General features: G+C 40.2%; 1 protein-coding gene across 1 annotated transcript in view; it reads left to right on the forward strand.

Moving 5' to 3' along the window:
• Positions 1-4,679: 4,679 nt before the first annotated feature.
• JAKMIP2 (janus kinase and microtubule interacting protein 2) overlaps positions 4,680-19,729 on the forward strand; it is a 52,026-nt gene continuing 36,976 nt past the window's right edge. The window contains 1 exon segment of the mRNA XM_040574018.1: positions 4,680-4,822. The gene's annotated coding sequence lies outside the window, so the exon portion shown is untranslated.

A 19,729-nucleotide genomic window follows, 5' to 3' on the forward strand; every position in this document is an offset into this window, starting at 1 on the left:
CATATCTAGACCTTTAAGTTTTTGTTCCGTCTCAACCCTGGAACTAGGATCTCTACAGATTTTGTTTTTCTCCAAGTTGCCAGCTAGTCCCACTTGAGATTGCTATTGAAATTATTGCACACGTATGCACACAAATGCATCCAGTGTAGAAGACAGGCTGCCATAGGGTTTAATACGTGTAGAACACCGTGGTGATGGGATGCAAGGCTCAGTTAGACAAAGCTTACTGATCAGCAGCCTGCTTGCTTGCAGTTGTTAGCTTTTTCTCCCCATTCCCAACACAGTTACTCCCTTCCATTTTCCCATACTTGTTGCTTCCTGGCCCATCTTCACCCCCTCACTTGATCTGTGTTTGTTCCCCTAGACATTCTATGATACATTTTATGTGGTCCTGCAATCCCCTTCAGACATCTTAACATAAATTTGCTCTTGCCTGTGAGACCCTTCCTGATAACTGACCACAGTCTTACTGGTTACAAAGCTCCCAACTGAATCTCTTCAGAGTTATGCTTTGGTGGTTCCTTTATGGATGGCCAATCAACCTGTGTCTTAGAGTGCTAGCCATGGTTATCTGTCAGTAGGCTTTTAAATATGTGCGCTTCATTTGCTGTCTTTCATGTTTATTGTCCTGTCTTTTACACTCGATAGCTGTTAACCAGATATCCTCACACATGTATGTGGTTTGCTCACACTTTCACTAATGTAATGAAGGATAGAAGTTAATAACCCTGCTGACTTTGACTTGAATTGTCTCGCTCATTGACAGTTAGTACCCTTCAAAAACAGTGTGTTTCACCTGCATGGGAGGAATGTCATTTTGCTTTGAGAAGTGAAGAGCAAGCAACAGTTCAGGGTATCAGTTTGACTTATGGCCGTGAACAACTTCAGCTGAATCTTTCAGTTCTATTCAGTTTCACCTTGTAAACTTCATTCAACCTGGAGGTATTTTTAAAAGTACTCGAGACTTGTGTACATTTTTGACTATGAATATATGTTATGAATAATCTGCAAATGTTCTTTTTCCTTGCTAAACAAGCTCCAGTTTCCTCAGGGCTATCCAACAGTGCAATCTTCCATTGCATTTTGTAATTGTTTGAAGATTTCCTTACAAGGAAGTATTCCCAAGTTTCAACTGACTGTCTTTTAATGAGGATTGTCCAGTCTCTGGTGCTTACAAACTTACAAAGGTCCTGCATTAAATTCGCTGTCTGGTTGTCACTGTGGGAGTCTGTCTATAAGGATTAACTTGCAGACACCAGGTCTAAATACTAGGATTGCACTGAGCTGATACGATGCCTGCTGAGTTTCTAGAAGGCTTTCAACACCAGGAAGATCGGTAATCTTGGTTTCTCTTGATGTGGAGGATATTTCTTCCAGATCCATGTATTTTAAATACTTACTTATAAAAGGTGCTGTAGAGTTGAGGAATTAATGTCTAAGTTTGGTTGTGAGGATACTCAACAGCCCAGGAAGAACTGAGCTCATCATTTTGTCTCCCTTATCCCTAACAGAGATAATGGCACTTATTGCCAAGTTCAGAAACTTGTGTTTGGTGAAAATGTGCTGATTGATATGTCTACTATGCTATGCCAGTTCTGGAAATATGAAAATCCTTGGTGATAATGACATTAGTTGCGCAAGGTCGGAGTGATTTGTTAAAAATAAGGCAAAAACTACACATAGGTATAGGTTACTGTCTTAAGACTGAAAATTCAATGGGACTTCCTTGTTTTGGAATATAGCCTATCAGTATGTTTAGAATCACAAGCCAGTCTACTAGTTTTCTATTATAATACATAGCATAAAAGTGTCCCATGTTGCAAACATCAGTGACAAAAAAAAATCAGTAGTTTCTAGCAACAGTTAATGATCAGTTCTTGTGCCACCTAAACAGCAAGTTTAATATACATTACACAACCCATGCAGCAGAACAAATGTACTAGTTCTGTCTTTCCCTTCTGGTAAAACAAATAAGCTTTATATTTGTCATCAATAATTATTACCTAGGAAAGTATTATAATACAGGAGGCACTGAAGAGCAACTTTCAAACTCTACATGCTTTTGAGGAATGATTGTGATTATGTAGAGCTATTAATGTTTGTTTCTTGATACTTTGTGAGCATTTGCATGGAAATCTTTGTGTTTTATTTTGTTACTATATTCATAGATCTCTGAAGGAGATACTGGTTTTAACATCAGTCACATCTACAACTTAGTCATGCATCATAGGATTACATTTTGGAAATAAACTGGTTTCTAAATAGGTATAAGTGTTCTGCAGTACTGACTTACACAATCTTTCTTCTACATTGTTTTTGTCCTTGTTCAGTCATAGTACTTAACTATTCATCTCTCCTCAAGTACTTCTGTGCTTAACATGCTTGAAAGGTTGTTACTGAAATCAGCAATACTATTAGTAAGTATAACTACATCTCTTCAATCTATCCTCGTTTGGGGGATCACCCTGTAAAACAAGCCATTTTGTGTCTTGGTGTTCAGCTTCAAGTGTTAGGATGTAAAGCATGAACAACCCTGTAAAATGATGGTAGGATGTGGGCTCATCAGACCAGGCTGCCTTTCCTGCCTTGGAGAAGTTTAGATCCATAGTCTTGGCTTGCCTTGGTCCACTGGTATTTCTTAGGAGCACATTACACTAGACAGAAGGCTGTGACCTCCAGCCAGAGCAAGAGAAAGGGGATAGATGGCTGTGACAGTCCTGGATGTCACTTCCATATCACCTGTACCTCCATTTCAGGCCTGTGGAGCAGCAAGAATGGGCAGTGCTGCAGCCTTGCCTCCTAAGAAGCCCACAGACAGAAGGGGAGTATTTTGAAGCTATTTTGCTGTTTGCCACGGGAGCCGATAGGACACTGTATGGAGCTTGCCAGATCCTGTGAGGCTAATTTTGTAGTCTCTCTGTGCTTGTGGGCCCAGAGGAGTCATGCCACTTTATACATCTTTATAGTGTTTGTAGTAGCTTTTTCCCTTTTCCATGTACTTCGGATCTTCCATTTACCTAGTACAGCCACTGTACTAGTCTTTAAAAAGGCCATTTCCAGAGCTATATATTCAGTAAAAAAGTTATGAAAAATCAAACATTTATGCTAGAGATAATCAGGCAGCAGCTTTTAAAACTTTTTAAATGGGACCTTGCTTTATTTTGGGCATTGAAGTTTTCTTCAGTCACTGGATGTGTTAACTGCCCCTGGGGAATTTCTTATGAAAACACTAGTTCTGTAAAGCCCATTTATAGCATCTTCCACTTAGAGCTCTTAGAGTTTGTCATGGGGCAAGTGCTTTTCCTTTTGATTCAAGTTCAGGTGTGTGAGGACAGAGTTCATGTGAGGTTGAACTGGGGAGCTTATTGCGTTATTTGGTAAGTGTAATGCTAAACTATATGCATCTAATGCTCGCTCTTGCCCTTAGTATCATGTTGCAGATCCCACTGAATTAAAGGAAAAAAATCACTGATTATGTTAAACTGCTCTGAGGAAAGTTAAATGCCACCACTTCAGAGTGAGGAAGCTGAAGCTGGGACAGACTGCTCTGCCATCAGCTGGGCATACAATGCCTGCCTCTTTACTCTGAGACCTTTGTTTCTAGGTTTCTAGTGCTGTTTTTTCCATTTTTTCTTCCTGAAAGATTTCATGGTAAAGGTTTGAAACACTGGCACTTAAAGTAAGGATTGGCAACCGGCTATTAGGGGCTCTGATGGAATTTGGTATTAAGGGTAGATGACTCAAAATTCGGTGTCTTTGTCACTAGTTTTGTTCTTATTTTGTCACTGATTCACCAGGAAACTGCTTCACAGAGTGGAGATAATCTGCAAATCCAGTAGCCAACTAAGCCATCTTCTAGTTTTCAAACGTTTTTGTTTCCTGCGTGTTGGTGTGCTTCGCAAAAAGAAACAAACCAACCCAAGTGTGTTTTGTCTTCAGTTGGCCCACAAAAAGAAAAGCCTGTTTTTGCAGAAAAGCTGATGCTTTATCTGACCAGGCTTAGCAGCCACGTTTGTCTTCTGTGTAAAGCGCCAAAAGGATAACGATTGGAATTCTTGATGTGTTTATTAGCAGTAGCCTACCGAACTCTTTCAGGGATACCGCTGTCAGTCTTCAGAAGGATGGAGACGAGGAAGCATCTGAAGAAACCGAGGAGTATGTGCCTCCGCGCCCATCGCTCTCATGACTGCCTCCCCGAGGGTTGGACGACACAAAGAAGCACGACAGCTGGCAGCTTAGTCGGGCATACGAGCAGTTCCCATTCTGTCAGCCCGGGCTTGAACGTGTTACCCGCCGAGGTTCGGGCCCGTTCGACGCAAACCGCCGCGGGCGGGCTGCCGCTGCCCGTCGGAGGGCGGCTTTCCAGCCCGCGGCGCCGTTTCGCGGGGGCAAGGCTCGCCGGAGCGCGCAGTGCAGCGGGGAGCTCCGAGCGCGGCGCCCCGTGCGGCCGCCCGCTCCCGCCGAGTCCGCTGCGCGGCGCCGACCCGCCGCTCCGCCGCTTCCTCCCCTCGGGGCCGCTCCCGCGGCCCCACCGCCGGCGCTCGCCGGGGCCCTCGGCCCCGCGCCCCTTCTGCCGCGGCGTTGCCATGGCGGCGGGCGCGCGGCGCTGCGGCGGCGGCGGGGCGGTGCCTGCCGCAGACCCCGGCCCGGCAGCGCAGGCCTCCGCCGCGGGGAGGCGGCGGGGCGGGCGCCCGCCCTCAGCGTCGGCGCGCAGGAGACCGGCAGCGGCCGGGGCTGGGCGCTGGAGCCGCCGCGGCGGCGGGAAGATGGATGCGCCGCGCCCGCGCCTCGCCGCTCGGCATCCTCCCCGGGCCGCGGCACGGTGAGCGGCGGCGGCCTCCCGGAGGAGCGCCGGGTCCCGCGCAGGGGCTGCCCGCTCCCCGCGGCGCCGGAACAATGACTTCGGCCGGCTGCGGGGGCCGGGGCGAGGGCGGCGGAGCGGGGCCGGCCCGGGGCGGTGCGGTGCGGCGCGGCGCGGCGCGGCGGGGGAGGGCGAGCGATGGCGGTGAGATGGAGGCCGAGGTGATGGGGAGGAGGCAGATGGAGATGATGCAGAGGAGAGATGGAGATGGAGAGGCAGAGATGGAGGTGGTGGAGAGGAGGCAGAGGGAGAGGTGTGGCAGGATGCCGCCGGCAGCCGTGCCGAGATCCACCTCAGCCGCTCTCCCGTCCTGCACCATTGTGTTCCAGGTTGGTCATTGTCTTGCCTTCCTCACTGCAAAACGCGGCGTGCCGGGCATGATTGCTGGTTACAGTGGAAGGAATCTTTCAAGGGCTGAATTTGATGTGCGGAGAGTCACAGCCAGCAGAGCCTGGGCTGGGCCTCAGTGAGATGGCATCTGCGGGTGGGTATAAGCGCAGCTGAGCGGAGAGCGGCTGTAAAGGCACTCCCCTGGTTTATTTTTACTCGCGATGCATCTTTGCCTATTCTATTTGTTTGTATAAACGGTATTGCACAAGGTTTCTTTCTGAGCAAGTCTTTTCAGAAATGCACCTGTACATGTCTTGGACTCTCAGGGTTGGTGTATTTGTGGATGTGTGTATGAATACATTCTCCTTTGCATACAGACCCCACAAGCTGCATCTCTTTGTATGTGCAACACGTCTTTTTTTTCCCAATCATTACCTGATGAAACATGCCACTTGGGCTGATGTGCAATTTATTCTTAAATTACCGGATGCTGTCCTTCACTTCATTATGGCTACTTAAGACAAATCTAGGTCTTGCATTTGGGCTGTTTTTTTGTGGCATTGAATAGTCATTTGTAGTCTGTTTCTATTTTTTTTTCTGTGAATATGTATATGTATATATATATAAGATGCTGAGTATCTCATAGGCTAGAAATATAGAGAGGTATATGTTTTAAAAGATTAATTTGAACTTTTGTAAGGAAAAATATAATGGGATGCATTGTTACAACCTTTGCGTTCTGATACTGCCCTATGCATTACACTGAGGTGACATGTTGCAATCTCATTCTCTATGTCTCTCGTTTGCTGGGTCAAATTCTTCACTTGTGCATATACTATGCCTAGTCTTACTAGACTTACTATGCCCAGTCTAGTAAGCAGAGTCTTTGTCCATTTCAGGAAATGATGTTAGGTTTATTGCTTCTGCTCTGTCTCAGGTTTTGTTTCTATTGATCTGGCCTGCTGCTCCACAATATGAATTTCAAATCTGGATCTTTTGTGCTGTAAATGCAAGCTTTGCTGGCACTTGACCAGATTTAAATTTGTGCTTGAGTGAGGTAAACCTGTGGTGATTCTAACAGGTTTTCTGGGAATGGTTATGGTATTGGTGAAGTCTGAGAGTGGTTAGCTGTTAATTGTTGAAGAGGAAGCAAAGTATGGGCTCTATAAGTAGATTTGTAGCAATCAAAAGACACCATAGACCGAAGAGATGTGATGAAGTTAAGGCAGTTGCAGCCAGTTCCACCCTTACTTACACAGTGAACAAAATCCTGAGAAGGAGCCTGGGGGAGGAAAGGCTGGAAAGTTTCTGTTGGGATTTCGATTGGAGTTGCCTGGTAGAGGTGGCTGCCAGGAGCTGTTGCTCTGCCCTTGGGCTTTGCTGCTTTCCAGCACTGGGACAATGCAGTGGACTACTGGGGTTACCTGGTCACCAGCAGAGCTGAAGGAGCAGGCTGCCACTGATGGATGCTACATCATTTCTGACTTGCTGATCTTGGACTGAAAATCTGTTAGTGCCTCAGGTAGAGAAACATGGTCCTGACCTTGGGGATGAATTTGAGCCAGGTATTTTTACAGTGTTCGCCCAGAGCTTAACGTTAGTCTGTGTGATATTGCAAATACTAATGATCTGTCTCAGCCTCCCTTCTGATAACCTTGTCCCTGTCATCTTTCAGTGGTTTCTGATGATTCCTCTGCTTCCGTTGGCCATTTCCAGCTAGACTTTTGAATAAGAACTACTTTGTGCTACTTACTAGGAATTGAACATAAGGTACAGCTAAAACATGGTTGTGTGTAGGGGAGACAAGTGGCAGTTGTCATTTGTAAATGTATGGTGGGATATGCTAGACCATTTATTATCGAGACTTTAATGTTGCTGGAAAGATGCAGCATAACTCCTCTGTCATTACAAAGGATGAGTGATATCAGGGTATTCAAGAAAAATGCCATGAAACATAACTAGCAAAATGAATCATTTTCAATTTTGATTTCTATTCATCCATTCAAGAGACAGTTGCTACTGTGGTTTCAAAACTGTGTAAAAATAGTCTTCTAACTGTAAAAGAAAAAGTATGGTGTTGGATTGTACTCTCATAAGATATAGCTCAAGTGTAGCTCGAGTGGTTGACGTCCAAGTAGTTGTAAATTATAACTTTTTTTTTTCCTTTTTAACTGAGCTATGGGACTGAACATGTTTACAACTAGTGTTTCACTACTGAGTCATGGTCAGTTTGTGTTGTGGTCAGCATTTGTGCTTTCTGTTTTCTTTGTGAAATTGTGACACAGCAAATAGTCCTTACTAGATACCTGAATTTTGAGTCACTTTTGAGTCTGTCATATTTTTGGGGTTCAGACAGATTTCTCTGTCATCTTTGTGCATGGCAATGCATATTTGGGTTACAAGACTACAAAACACATGCTTAAATTCAAGTCAAAAAGTTATTTTAGCTGAATTTTCAATGGCATGTTCACAATGTGTGTTTCTAAACTAATAGCTCACTTTAATTCCCAGGAAGTAGCTTTTTCAAAGTTCTCATATATATCTGTACCATTTGAAAATCTGGTCTATACCAGATTACAACAATCTTGTCCTCCCATGCTCAGAGACGGATTCTCTGATGCCTTCTCTTCAGTCGTCATCTACATCTGTGCAAAGCTTAAGTGCGACTCTGTGTCATCAACTTTCAACATTCAGAATCCATGAGGGCATTAAAATGTCATTTATGTAGTACTTCTAGTTTCTGTATCTTTAAGGTCTATTTGAATTTCTCCTTTAAAATATGAGGACTAAAAAACTTTCCCCGATCTAATTTCTTTGCTCCAGGAGGTGGGGCTCTAAATAGAAAATTCATCAGCAAGTCATGAGAAAACTCTACGGTCTCACCACACTGAATGCTGTCAAGCTGAAATGAGTGTATTTGGCAACATCTTTGTACACAACAGAAAAACTGTGTTGATCACAGCCTGCAGATTGGATTCTGAAATATCCAATGAACTTTAAAGGAAAAATAATAACATGCAAGCACTTTCACGAATGCAGGCTTTCAGTTCAGATCACTAAAATTCCTGTTGTTGTATGATTTGTTTGCCATGAATTCGGATCACTGGCGGGTAGTTGAGAAACCGTCACACATCCTGGAAACTTTAGGGCCTGGGTTGTTTATTTGGAAGATCATATTTGGACATCACAGCCTGTTCCTATGTTAAATAGTCTGAATCAGCTATTGTCAGAATAAAAGCAAAGTGAACTAATTGGTGTGACAATCTACATAGCATAGTTAAATGAGAAAGAGGCAAATGCAGAAACTATTTTAGTATATGGCTGCATAATGAGAAACCCCTCAGTTAACTGTTTAACAGATGCTGACAAATAATGAATACAAATGAAGACTGGGTAGACCACATATTATATTATATTTCTAACTTTAGATAAAATATACCTGTGATTAACAATAAAGCAATCAAAGGTACCTAAGGAAATGGTTTAGATAGAACAGCTGCTATGGTAAGCCAGATCTTCTGTAATGTTATACTTTGCATCATCATTTTTAACATGATCTCAGATTAAATATATTTTATCAAAAATAACAAAATGACTGATTTAAATTAATTGATGACTGCTGATGCTAAAGCGCAAGTTTTCTCTCGTTTTCACATTATGAATTCCTCCTATCAGCACCAGGGAGGTATTATCTTCAAGTTACTGTTTGACACTTGTACTTCATTTGTCAAACTATTTGTTGTATTTTGTTGAAAATGTTTATTATAATATATATTTTTTTAAGCAGCTAGGGGGAAAGAATTGTTAAGCCTTACATTGCATGGGCTGTAAATAAAAGCCATCCAAATGTCCAACTTAAAATTGCGTTGAATTCCCAAGGTAGCTTAGAGTAATCAGTTATGAGTGATCAAATGAAGTTGGGAGAAATGGTAGAGTCAGAGCTTCTGGGCTTCTTTTTCCTCCATGTGCCCTAGTTTACTGAAATTCACTAAGTTGATTTTCTTTTAAAATTGATGCAGAAATATTTTTCATTATTCATTTCTATAGTGCATGCAAAATCCTTAGAACTTCTAATGTTGCAAGTGATAGATAGAAATTAATTATAATCAATACTGTATTGTTTTGCATGTATTTGTTGTAGGATTGGTGTACAAATATTGCAGTGAAGAATTAAAAAAATAAAAATAAAATTGTATTAATACACAATATGCAATTACTTTCTAATTATATTTTCATGAACCCAAATGCTATTTTTGTTTCTGAAGTTCTGTTATTCTTAGGTAAGTCATTCTTTTTTTTACCTGGTGTTTATTTGTACTTAATATTCAAGGTTCTCTGAGCTGCTATTTTCTGCCAATGTGTATTGGAGAGGAACAAAATGAGATGCAGTCATTTTTGGAGAATCAGCTAGGAGAATCTGCTCTAATTTTATATGACACTTAGTAACATCCCTTTTCCATTTTCTGCCCCTGACTGGAAATTATGGTCAGTTATAATCACTTCCAGAAAAATGAAGAATGTTTGGGGACTTTTGCACTTGAAGAACATTTAGTAATCTACAGCTGAGAGAACAATTGTGTTAAGTTACTATTTGGTTGCTTATAACTAAATGAATGGTTACTTTAATTAAATTGGCGATGTTTTTAAGAATTAACCTGTAAGATGAGAGAGTGCCAAGTGTTTTAGAGTCACAACTAATAGCAAATAAGCATCCATGCAGATTCAGTGTTAAGTATTACTAACTGAGCGATATTTGGCCTGTGGTTGCAAGGTTCTGTGTTAGCAGATCCCTTTTGTACCGCTTTGTGTATTTTTTAGGTCACAGAATGACCTGCATGTTGCCTTTTTCTTGGAATATGCAGTCAGTGTAAGTGATCTGCCTGTTAACCTGTGTTAGGTGAAGTCAGTGAAGATGTAAGCATTGTCCTTGGAAATTGATTTGAAATGTTATACAGTAGCTTAATGCCTATTAAAATCTCTATGAAATTGCCATAAATATTTTTTTCTGGTTTCAGATGCAGCCTTAATGGAAATCTGGGTGCTCAAGACAGTATCCTGAATGTCTTATAAATGAGACCTTTTTGTTTTTTCTACTTTGTCATGTCATGTATGACCCAGTATCTCATCTGGGTTTAATGGGTGCTGTTTCATGCTTACACTTTTGCCAGCTGAGAATCCCACCCATCACCTGCTTACATAGGTGGAGAATGCCCTGACCAATACTAGCTGATGCTTCCATTTTTAAAGCAGCACAGTTATGCTAAAAATCTTCGTGTAAATTTCATGAGCATTTTTTGATTAATAACCTGTAAAGAGTAATTCTACATGTAATGCAAGTTTTGCTTTTTCCTGACATTTTATTTTATATTTGTTGAGTTCTGTTCACCTCATTATGAATAGAACTACAGTATGCGTGATGAAACATGGTATGGTGTTCTTTAATTTCTTTTGTTGGGAGGGCAGCAGATAACAGTTCCTTGTACCTCAGCTGATTAATGGCATCGATGGAAAAGAAGATTTCTAATGTTACCTGCCTATTAAGGGCCATTGTTAAAAAGCTCATAGACTGTAGAGGTCTTGAGGGAGCCTGTCTTGCAACATACAATGGAAGAGTAAGATTTACAACAAATCAGAAATGAAAAAGACCAACTCTGGTAACAATATTTTCGTAAGTGAATAATCTGAGTGTTTCTAGTGAATATTGCTTCTAAGGTTTTTTATTTTTAAAGGCATTTTGACTGTTAAAGATGAATGGAAATTGCTAACAGGATGTTCACATAGATATTCACATTTCTGCTGAAAAGCTGATCTGAAGAGACAAGCTTTAATTCCAATTGGCTTAGGTTTTGCATAGCTTGGAGTATAACCCATGGTAATGGGAACATTCAGATTATTTTCCCAGGTAATGTAATGAAAGGCTAAGTGGGATACAGGACATGGGAAATTAGAGAAGTGTGTACATCAGGTTCTGCAGGACATTGACAGTGATACAGTAGAAGTAGAAAATACGTATTTTGAAGTTATATTGAGCTGCAAGAATGTAGTGATCTGGTCAGAAGCAAGGTATTCAGAAAAGAAAAAAAGTCATCATAGAGATCCACATTGTTAAATGTTAGAAATGAACACAGGAGGCCACAACACTGAGTTTTCTTATGCAGTCTGACATCTTATCTAAATTTATCTTCATCAGCTGTAGCAAGAGTTGAGCTAAAAATGGCAAAAACTCTCACAAGTTATCTGGTGCTTTTAATAGCAAAGTTACTTAAATATCTCACAATTTTTAATAGTGAACACAAAATATCCTCCTCTGATGTTTGTAAGACAATAGATAATGAGGGCTATGACCTTGGAAAGAAAAAGGAAGTGTTTCTACAAGACACAAATGGGACATGAACATTTCCCTCACTGTTTGTTGTTTTCTTGTTTATATGCATTTTGATTAAATAAAAGATGGTTTTGCTGGCTTATTGAAATCAAAATCAAAGGAAGGAGGACCTCATGCTATAAATTCCGTGACTTGCAATGTTTCTCTTTCAGGTTCCATGTGTTGTCTCTGGCAGTGTTTGAGTGCAATTCTACTTGTGTAAAATACCTTTACAAAATGTCTTTTCAGTAAACCAAGAATGGGCCTAGAGTAACACTAAAAGTGCAGAAACACTGAAATGTTTTTTTAGACCCCATCTCGCAATGAGCTGGGCAAGTTGATGGAGTGCATAATTTTCTTGACAATTCTGTTATTCTGCAGTCGTGTGTCTTATCTGTGTCCATGTATGTTTCACTCTGTTGAGTCTGGGAAATTTCTATTTCCTTTCAGGATAGGGAAGGATTTCACATATTTACTGGTAGTATGCTTCATGGTAACTTCTAAGAAAACACTTGTTTAAAAAAGAGACAGATGGTATTTTAGCCACAGAATAATAGAATATTGGTTTAATAAATCTCCTCAGCTTTGCTGCGGATAACAATAATGCTTCTGTCCCCTTTTGAATGTTTCCATGGTGCTGCCAGCAACTTGGATAGGGATTTTTGGTTCATGTTTTAGTGCAAGAGCCAATGGTAATTTTAGCAGCGTAGCAGCACCAGATTCATCCTGTATTCCTTATGTGGAGCCTGAATCTGAGGGATAGATATTTGGAGTTTAGTTCTGAAGACATTTCAATATTCCTGAAAATTATTGTGGTATTGATTAAAAAATTATCTATCACTCCATGATTTCTGTGTAGTCAAAAGCCAAAGTGGTTAGGATTTGTTCTGAAGAGCTATTTATCACCATTTGGTAGAATAAAACACATTTAAGCTGCTAGCACGTGAAATTTGTCATGATCTGTCTATAAAAAATATAGAACAGAATTGTATAAAGGCATGCAAATATTTGTAGCAAGTCTGAGCTAAGTTTTTTCTTTGATCTTGGGATGCTGTATTATGATTTCATACTAAGATAATACAGATCGTGCTTTTAATCGCAGTTTCCATTAATCATTTATTTCATTATGTGACATAACATACACAGCATGGAATGCAATAATTCACACTTGAATTTTATTCTGAACCAATGTAAAGCATAGATGAAAATTGGTAAATAAGACAAAGCAAAGACTTAATTTTGGATTTATTCGAATCCCACTAGAAAATGCAAAATAATGTACATCCTGACAATAATGCAGGAAAGCTTGTCTGGAATCTAGTATCAGAGCACTGATTGTTCCTGCAAAGCTTCACCATTGTTGAGGAGTCTGCCCTAACCCATCTTTGCAGTTTTCATCTTTCAGTTCTTCGCCCATCTCGAAAGAGATGTATTGATGTTTGCCCCAAACATCAAACATTCTCTCTGCTAACACCCACAAGTGGGAATAATAATAATGCTGTCACATGAAAGTGATGATTATGATGTTTGTCTAATGTCCTGAATTTTATTTCATACAGTTAACAACCAAATGTTAGTGTTCTATATGTTAGTAGAACCAAAGTTAGTAGAACCAAAACCCTAATGGTTACATTACAGAATAATCTTGCCATTCCCTGCACCATTTGTATGCCAAGTTCTTATCCTTCTAAAGTGTTGGTACTAATTTCTCATCCTGTGGCAGATTGTAAGATATTACTCCTTAATAGTAAACACTTGTGATTAACATCTTGCATTGCCTGTGCCTTCGATTTAATGGTCAGTATCCTTCCTTTGTGAAAGCTACTTTATGTAGCTAAGCACAATTTATTTGGAAGCCCAGTAGCCTTAGAGGCTTTCTAGAATTATGAATAGATGGGATTAGGTCCTCAAAAGCAATGCATCTTTGTCACTTATCATCCAACTTGTGAATTATAATTGGTGAGACATCAGCTGCAGATGCATCAGATGCTGACTGGAATACGGAAGAAGCTAAACAAGGGGGTGCGATACTAATCTGCTGCTGCTGTCTTAGTTACTACAAGGAACAGAGCTCAAGGTTTCTAGTTCTGAACTTTGAGATGTTAAAGTGGAAACCCAGGAGTGCAGGGTATGTCTATATATTTTAAAGATACTTAGTCCCAAATTCCACTGAGTGTTTGGGCACAAAATAGGCAGGAGTAGACATTCTTAGTGTTTCTATTTATTTATTTATTTATTGTCAGGGGGGAGGGGGGACAGGGAGGTAATTTCTATTGTGTCTTCAAAGTCTAGATGATGAAAGAGTCATCAGGATTAGATGATTTCTCTGTCTGTGCAAAAGGATATGAGCATATGCTTGGTTTCAGTTTTGCCTTTGCCAGATCCCTGCACTCTGGTCTCTGCCACTTTGAGGGAATGTATATATACTTGTTCCTCGGGAGACATAGCATGTGTTTTGGTTCGCTCATAGTCGAAGTTATTCCTGTGTTGAGACTTAAGGGTTTTATGTGGAGACCCAAACAGACCAACACTCTCATTCAGGAGTACACCAAATTTGGCACATGAGACACCTTGCTTTGCTGAAAGGAAGGGTTATACTTTAGAATATGTTTTAAAGGATTTTAATTGATTTTCTAAATTCTGTGGAAATTGTCATGTTACTGCTTTTCTAAAAAAATACTGATCATGCTTGCATTTGTATCAGTTTGCTAAAGATAGCCATAAAAACCTGTGTTCTTTGATCTTTGAGTAAGAACTCCTGTGTTTCACATGGAGCTCACTGCTGTAGTCTTAGATGTCTTAGTCTTGTATGTAATTCGTGCAAAAAGTAAAGTCATGGTTCAGAAGACAAAAATGGTCTGGCTAGATTCCTCTAATCTTTATTACAGTAAAACAAGATAAAGTGGTTAAGATTCCTGTTATAAATGGGTAGAGTAAAGCAGGGAACTGTTAAAACACTGTAAGAGAATGATGGCCTCAGCTCTTTTCCTGATGAGGCCCGAAGCAGTTTCCATGATATAAATACAGGCTTGCTTGTCATATGTGCAAACTGGAGCATATATGCCTACGGCTGTTTGATTGGTGTGCGCTCGTGCCTCTTCATACTTGGCTGGACATCCCCCACAAAGAGTGCGCTGTTTCTCCTGTGCTTGCGCTATTATTCCAGTGAGACTGGAAAGGTATTTTGTGCAATGTGTCTCATTCAGCAGAAGCCCAAACAGAGAAAGGAGCCAATTTTGGACCTTCAACTATCATGACAAAGCCTTACCTAAAGACAGATTGTTTTGAAATAGCCTGACCCCAACCTGTCAAATTAATTTTCAGTATGATAGTAGTGATTTTTTGCATTTTAACACAAGAAGACAGAAGTGAGGGCTTTATACTGTTGCTTTTTTTTTTTTTTTATAGAAAAAAATCTTCCATATAACTAACTGTCTGCAAACCCAGAGTACTTCCCCTGGATTCACCTCTGGACCACGTCGTATATACGACTTGCTCAGTGTTGCTGTTTGGTTCTGAGCCCACTTGGTGGTCATGCTAATAAGGATATCCAGTGAAATGTGTCTGAGTCTAGTTTGCATGATATTCTAGCCATGAAGAATACAATGAGAAGACATTCCTTCAGGCTGCTGAACTCCACCCCACCCCAAATTTCAGGTATCTTTAATGGGATTGTTTTCTTCTACATCCTTTTAGATAAGGGGTGTGACTTAACCTTAACAAGCAAGCGTATCTGAACTGACTGCCAAGGCAACTTCAGGGACAACTCTGGTGGGAAGCCTGTTACCAGGTAAATTCTGCCCCTGCTAATCTGTTCTGGTTGCCTTCACCAACTTAGAAGTTGAAGACAGTTTGGAGTTGCCATAGGTTATCATTAGGAGCAAAATCCAGAGCAGTTTCCTCACCACTTCAGATAAAGGAATAATCACAGAATCACAGAATATCCCAAGCTGGAAGGGGCCCACAAGGATCATTGAGTCCAACTCCTGGCTGCACACAGGACCCAAAACCAAACCATATGTCTGAGAGCATTGTACAAACTTATTTTGTACTACATTTACTGTATGAAGAACAGTAATTGATTACTGCTTTGAATGTGATATATTTGCTATTCAGAAGTTTGATTTTAAGACCTGACCTGCTTTTGTAACCTTATTTATTTTGCCTTTGTTACGGATACGGAAATGGTACTGCTTGAATCTGGAAAATTTATCTGAACTTTTGTGTGTGTTGAGTTCTGAGCAAAGTTTTCAAATCAACATGTGCAATATCAGCAGCCTTTTCCATAACATTAACTGCACATAGCATATAACAAGGAAACAGTACAGAAAAAGTCACCCTAGAATTATTTTACATTTGTTTGCACACCCTTTCACTTACGGCTACTTGCAGAAGAAAAAAATATGAACTAGAGGTGGAAAATCTACCAGCAAGCTGTAACTGGAGACAGATCTCAAAAAGTAGGTTTCTTGGCTTGGAAGAATTTTCTCCTCTTCCCATCCTCAAATATTCAGAACCCAATGAAGTTCATTCCTTTCAGTGATAGTTAATTGAACAGTTAATATGAACTCTAAGACAAACATACTTGTTCAGACTATTAATACCACAAATATTAGAATGTAACAATCACTTTGAGACGAAGTACTGGATCAGAAACACTGCTCTTAAGCTCAGAACAGCTTCAGAGTTCCATGTTTTCTGGGATCAGGAGTAGGAATTTTTCCTCTCTACTTTTGCTAGCATATGACCAAACCCACACAGAAAGTTAGCCTAGAATGCAATGGAAAAGAAAAAACAAACTAGGACAAAGGGAAATTTAAAAAAAAAAAAGGGGGGGGGGGAGGGAATTAAAAAAGGAAAGCATGGAAGAAAAAAGAAAAGTAATAGCAGTGAGTGAAATTTGTAGGAAGGGATGAAAACAGAAGATTAAAGAGACTAGGTAAGAAGAAGCTTTTAGTGGGATTGCTCATCGAGTTGCACTTGTCTTTTTACATATAATGTTAAAGATTACAGAGTGCTTGCCTTGAAGTATTTTCTTTTTAAGGCATGTTCTGCCATGGGACGAAGTACAGTGTTGTCCACGCACTTGCTTTGAACCTCTGGGAGTGTGAATATGAACAAACTTCTTCTATGTGCTTATACCATGCAGCTAAGCTTGAATTGATCTCAAAAACAACAACAACAACAACAACAAAAACGAGATTCAAACAACATACTTTTTTCATACAGTAGCAAATCTAATTAAGTTCAAGTATTCAAGTATAGCCATGATTTCTTGCTGATAAATTCTTCACAGCCTGTAGCAATGTGTTGCTTCTTCTCATAAAAAGTGTGGCAAATTCTTCAAGGAATTCATTTAGACTTTCATTGAAGGTGCATCTCAAAGAAAATGTGTGGTGCTTTTACTCAAGAATCTAGTGGATGGATTTTCTAGAGAAAGGAGCAAAATGGAATCTCTCCTTGTGGGTTCCAGACTGAATTTATTATGCTTTAGGAATGGACTTAATCCTGTTATCTTGGATTGAAATCTGCCCATAGGGTTTTTTGATTTTTTTTTAAGCAATCTTTTGCTTAACTAGGTATTTTCATGGCTCTGAGGACTCCAGTAATTCCTACACATTCTACTAGCAAGTGCTGGAAGAGGGCAAAGCTGATAGGAGATGCTCCTGCTGCTATTGTACTTGGCAGCCATTCATCATAAACAATTCTGATGGTCTTTTTGCTTACAGACATCCGACAGATGCTTCTTACAATCTCTAAATAGCTGCATGGCCAAATATGCCACCAGAATTTGAAACAGTTAATAGGGTAACATCATTCTCACAATCTGGGAATGTTACGATGTTTTTAATTTCCTTGACAGATATGCCGTATGATATTTGCACTATGCACTGTGTACTTCATAGGGAGATCTATATACCCAAAGGGTTCATTCCACTAAAGTCAAAGGAGTTTGTTTACCTAAGGACTGAAGCTGTTTCTTCTTGGACTTAAAATCTAGGGTTTGATCATGTGTGCTGCTGAGAATCAGTACATCTGCCTGGCTCCCTTCACTCTTTTAGAATTGCAAGTACTCAGTATAGTAAGGACATGGCAGCAGGTGAAATGAGCCTCCTCACTTGCCTAGATTTCCACAGCAGACTGCTGGGACAGTGTTCTTCAGCAATATAATTGGCACCCTGTGGGGGACGTGGTATACCAGGGATTTATAAGAAAGGTTATTACCTCATTGTAGTCTGCAAGGGTCTGCATGCAAGGTTTGGTAAAGCAGGTATTTGGAAATACGAATAATACTAACGATTTGGCATAAATATCAAGCTTTGTGCATTAAAAGCAATATGATCCAATATGGACGAACTCACTATGCCCTTCCATCTCAAAGGGTAGGTGACCTTGATAGGTGAAAAGATACAGCTTCCCAAAGAGTAACTATATCCCTTTTAATTATGCTGGATGCTGAGGAGGTCTTTTGAAGGTGGCAATATCTTTCCTTTTTGCCTTGGTTTTGGCTAGGATAGAGTTAATTTTCCTCCTAGTAGCTGGTATGGTGGTGTGTTTTGGATTTAGAATGAAAATAATGTTGATAACGTGCTGATGTTTTAATTTTTGCAGAGTAGTGCTTATGCTAAGCCAAGGACTTTTCAGCTTCTCATACTGCCCTGCCAGTGAGGAGGCTGGGGATGCACACAGAGCTGGAAGGGGACAGACCCAGGACAGCTGACCTAAACTGGCCAAAGGGATATTCCATGCCATATGACATCATGCTGAACAGTTAATATGGGGTGGCTGGCCAGGCTGGGGGGACCGCTGCTAGGGGAGGGGCTGGGCATTGGTCAGCAGGTGGTGAGCAATTGCATTGTGCATCACTTGTTTTGCACACATTATTATTATTATTATTACCATTACTATTATTATTGTTATTCGTATTTCTTTTCTGTCCTATTAAGCTGTCTTTATCTCAGTCCACAAGCTTTTACTTTTTTTTGATTCTCTCCCCCATCCCACTGAGGGGGGAGGATGAATGAACAGCTGTGTGGTGCTTAGCCGTCTGCTGGGTTAAACCATAATACTTTCCTCTCCCCCTTCACAGGCACGAGATAAATCACACTCATAATGAACTCTTAATCATACCTGTTCCATGTGCTTATGAATTTACTCCAACTCATTCACACAAAAGGCACTATTGCCTAAAGGAAGATGTCTGGCCTTGCAAATGAGGCTGTCAATGAAAACAGACACCTTGCTGATGAAAAATTTATTTCCCTCCTATAGTGAAAAATTGCCCCTCATCAAGTACAAGTCCTGCCTGTCTCACCACAGACTACCAACTGTTTTGTAGAGGAGGATGGCCAGAGAATGACATTAAAGGCAACTGAATCAAGTCACCAGACTGTTGTGACAGCTTGTCTTATTACTTTGTAGTTAGTGTCTGATTTTTGAGGATGGACACTAGTGTCCCCCAGTCCAGTGGCCTGTGCCATGCGTTGATTCTAAATGAATTGCTGAGTGGTAAAAGAATGGAATTCCTCTCCTAACAAAAATGCCTCCATTTTCAAAATCTGTTTTGTTAAATGCAAGGTTGATATAGCATGATAATTCTGAAAGCTCTCTTTTTTTTTTTTTTTGGTACTATTTAATTTTTCATGTATTTTCATTATTTCATGTTGAGGTGTTCCATCTGAAAATAGGAAAATTCAGTGGAATAACCGAACATAACAATATAACATACAAACATAAACAATAGATTGCGTAGTAAGAGACTTGCAGAAGTTATTCAAAGGTTGTGCTAAATATTACTAAAACTGCATTCACCAAAGTCATCTTATCTTTATAGACTTTAACTGACAGTGCCAGAAACATTTTTCTTTAAGTGAATAATAATTCTACTTCTCTTGCCTGTAATTCTAAATTTGTTCTTTAATGATTACTTTTTGGTCTTTGTTTCATGTTTAGGATCACTATTGATTGAAGTCATTCTTCAAAGCCTTGTGTTTCAGTTGGTTAACATAAACCATGTTAGCTATAGGTAAGATACCATTGAATCAAATGTGTCTGATCTTAAAAGGTACTTAACTGGGAAAATAAATAATGGCAGTGGAAAACAGCTTACAGAATGGGCTCTCTGGAGTGATGTTACTGGAATGTTAAGGAAAGTACATATACAGGAGTGGAAG

This window comes from Cygnus olor, chromosome 14, assembly GCF_009769625.2.
Source record: "Cygnus olor isolate bCygOlo1 chromosome 14, bCygOlo1.pri.v2, whole genome shotgun sequence".
Lineage (NCBI taxonomy): Eukaryota > Metazoa > Chordata > Aves > Anseriformes > Anatidae > Cygnus > Cygnus olor.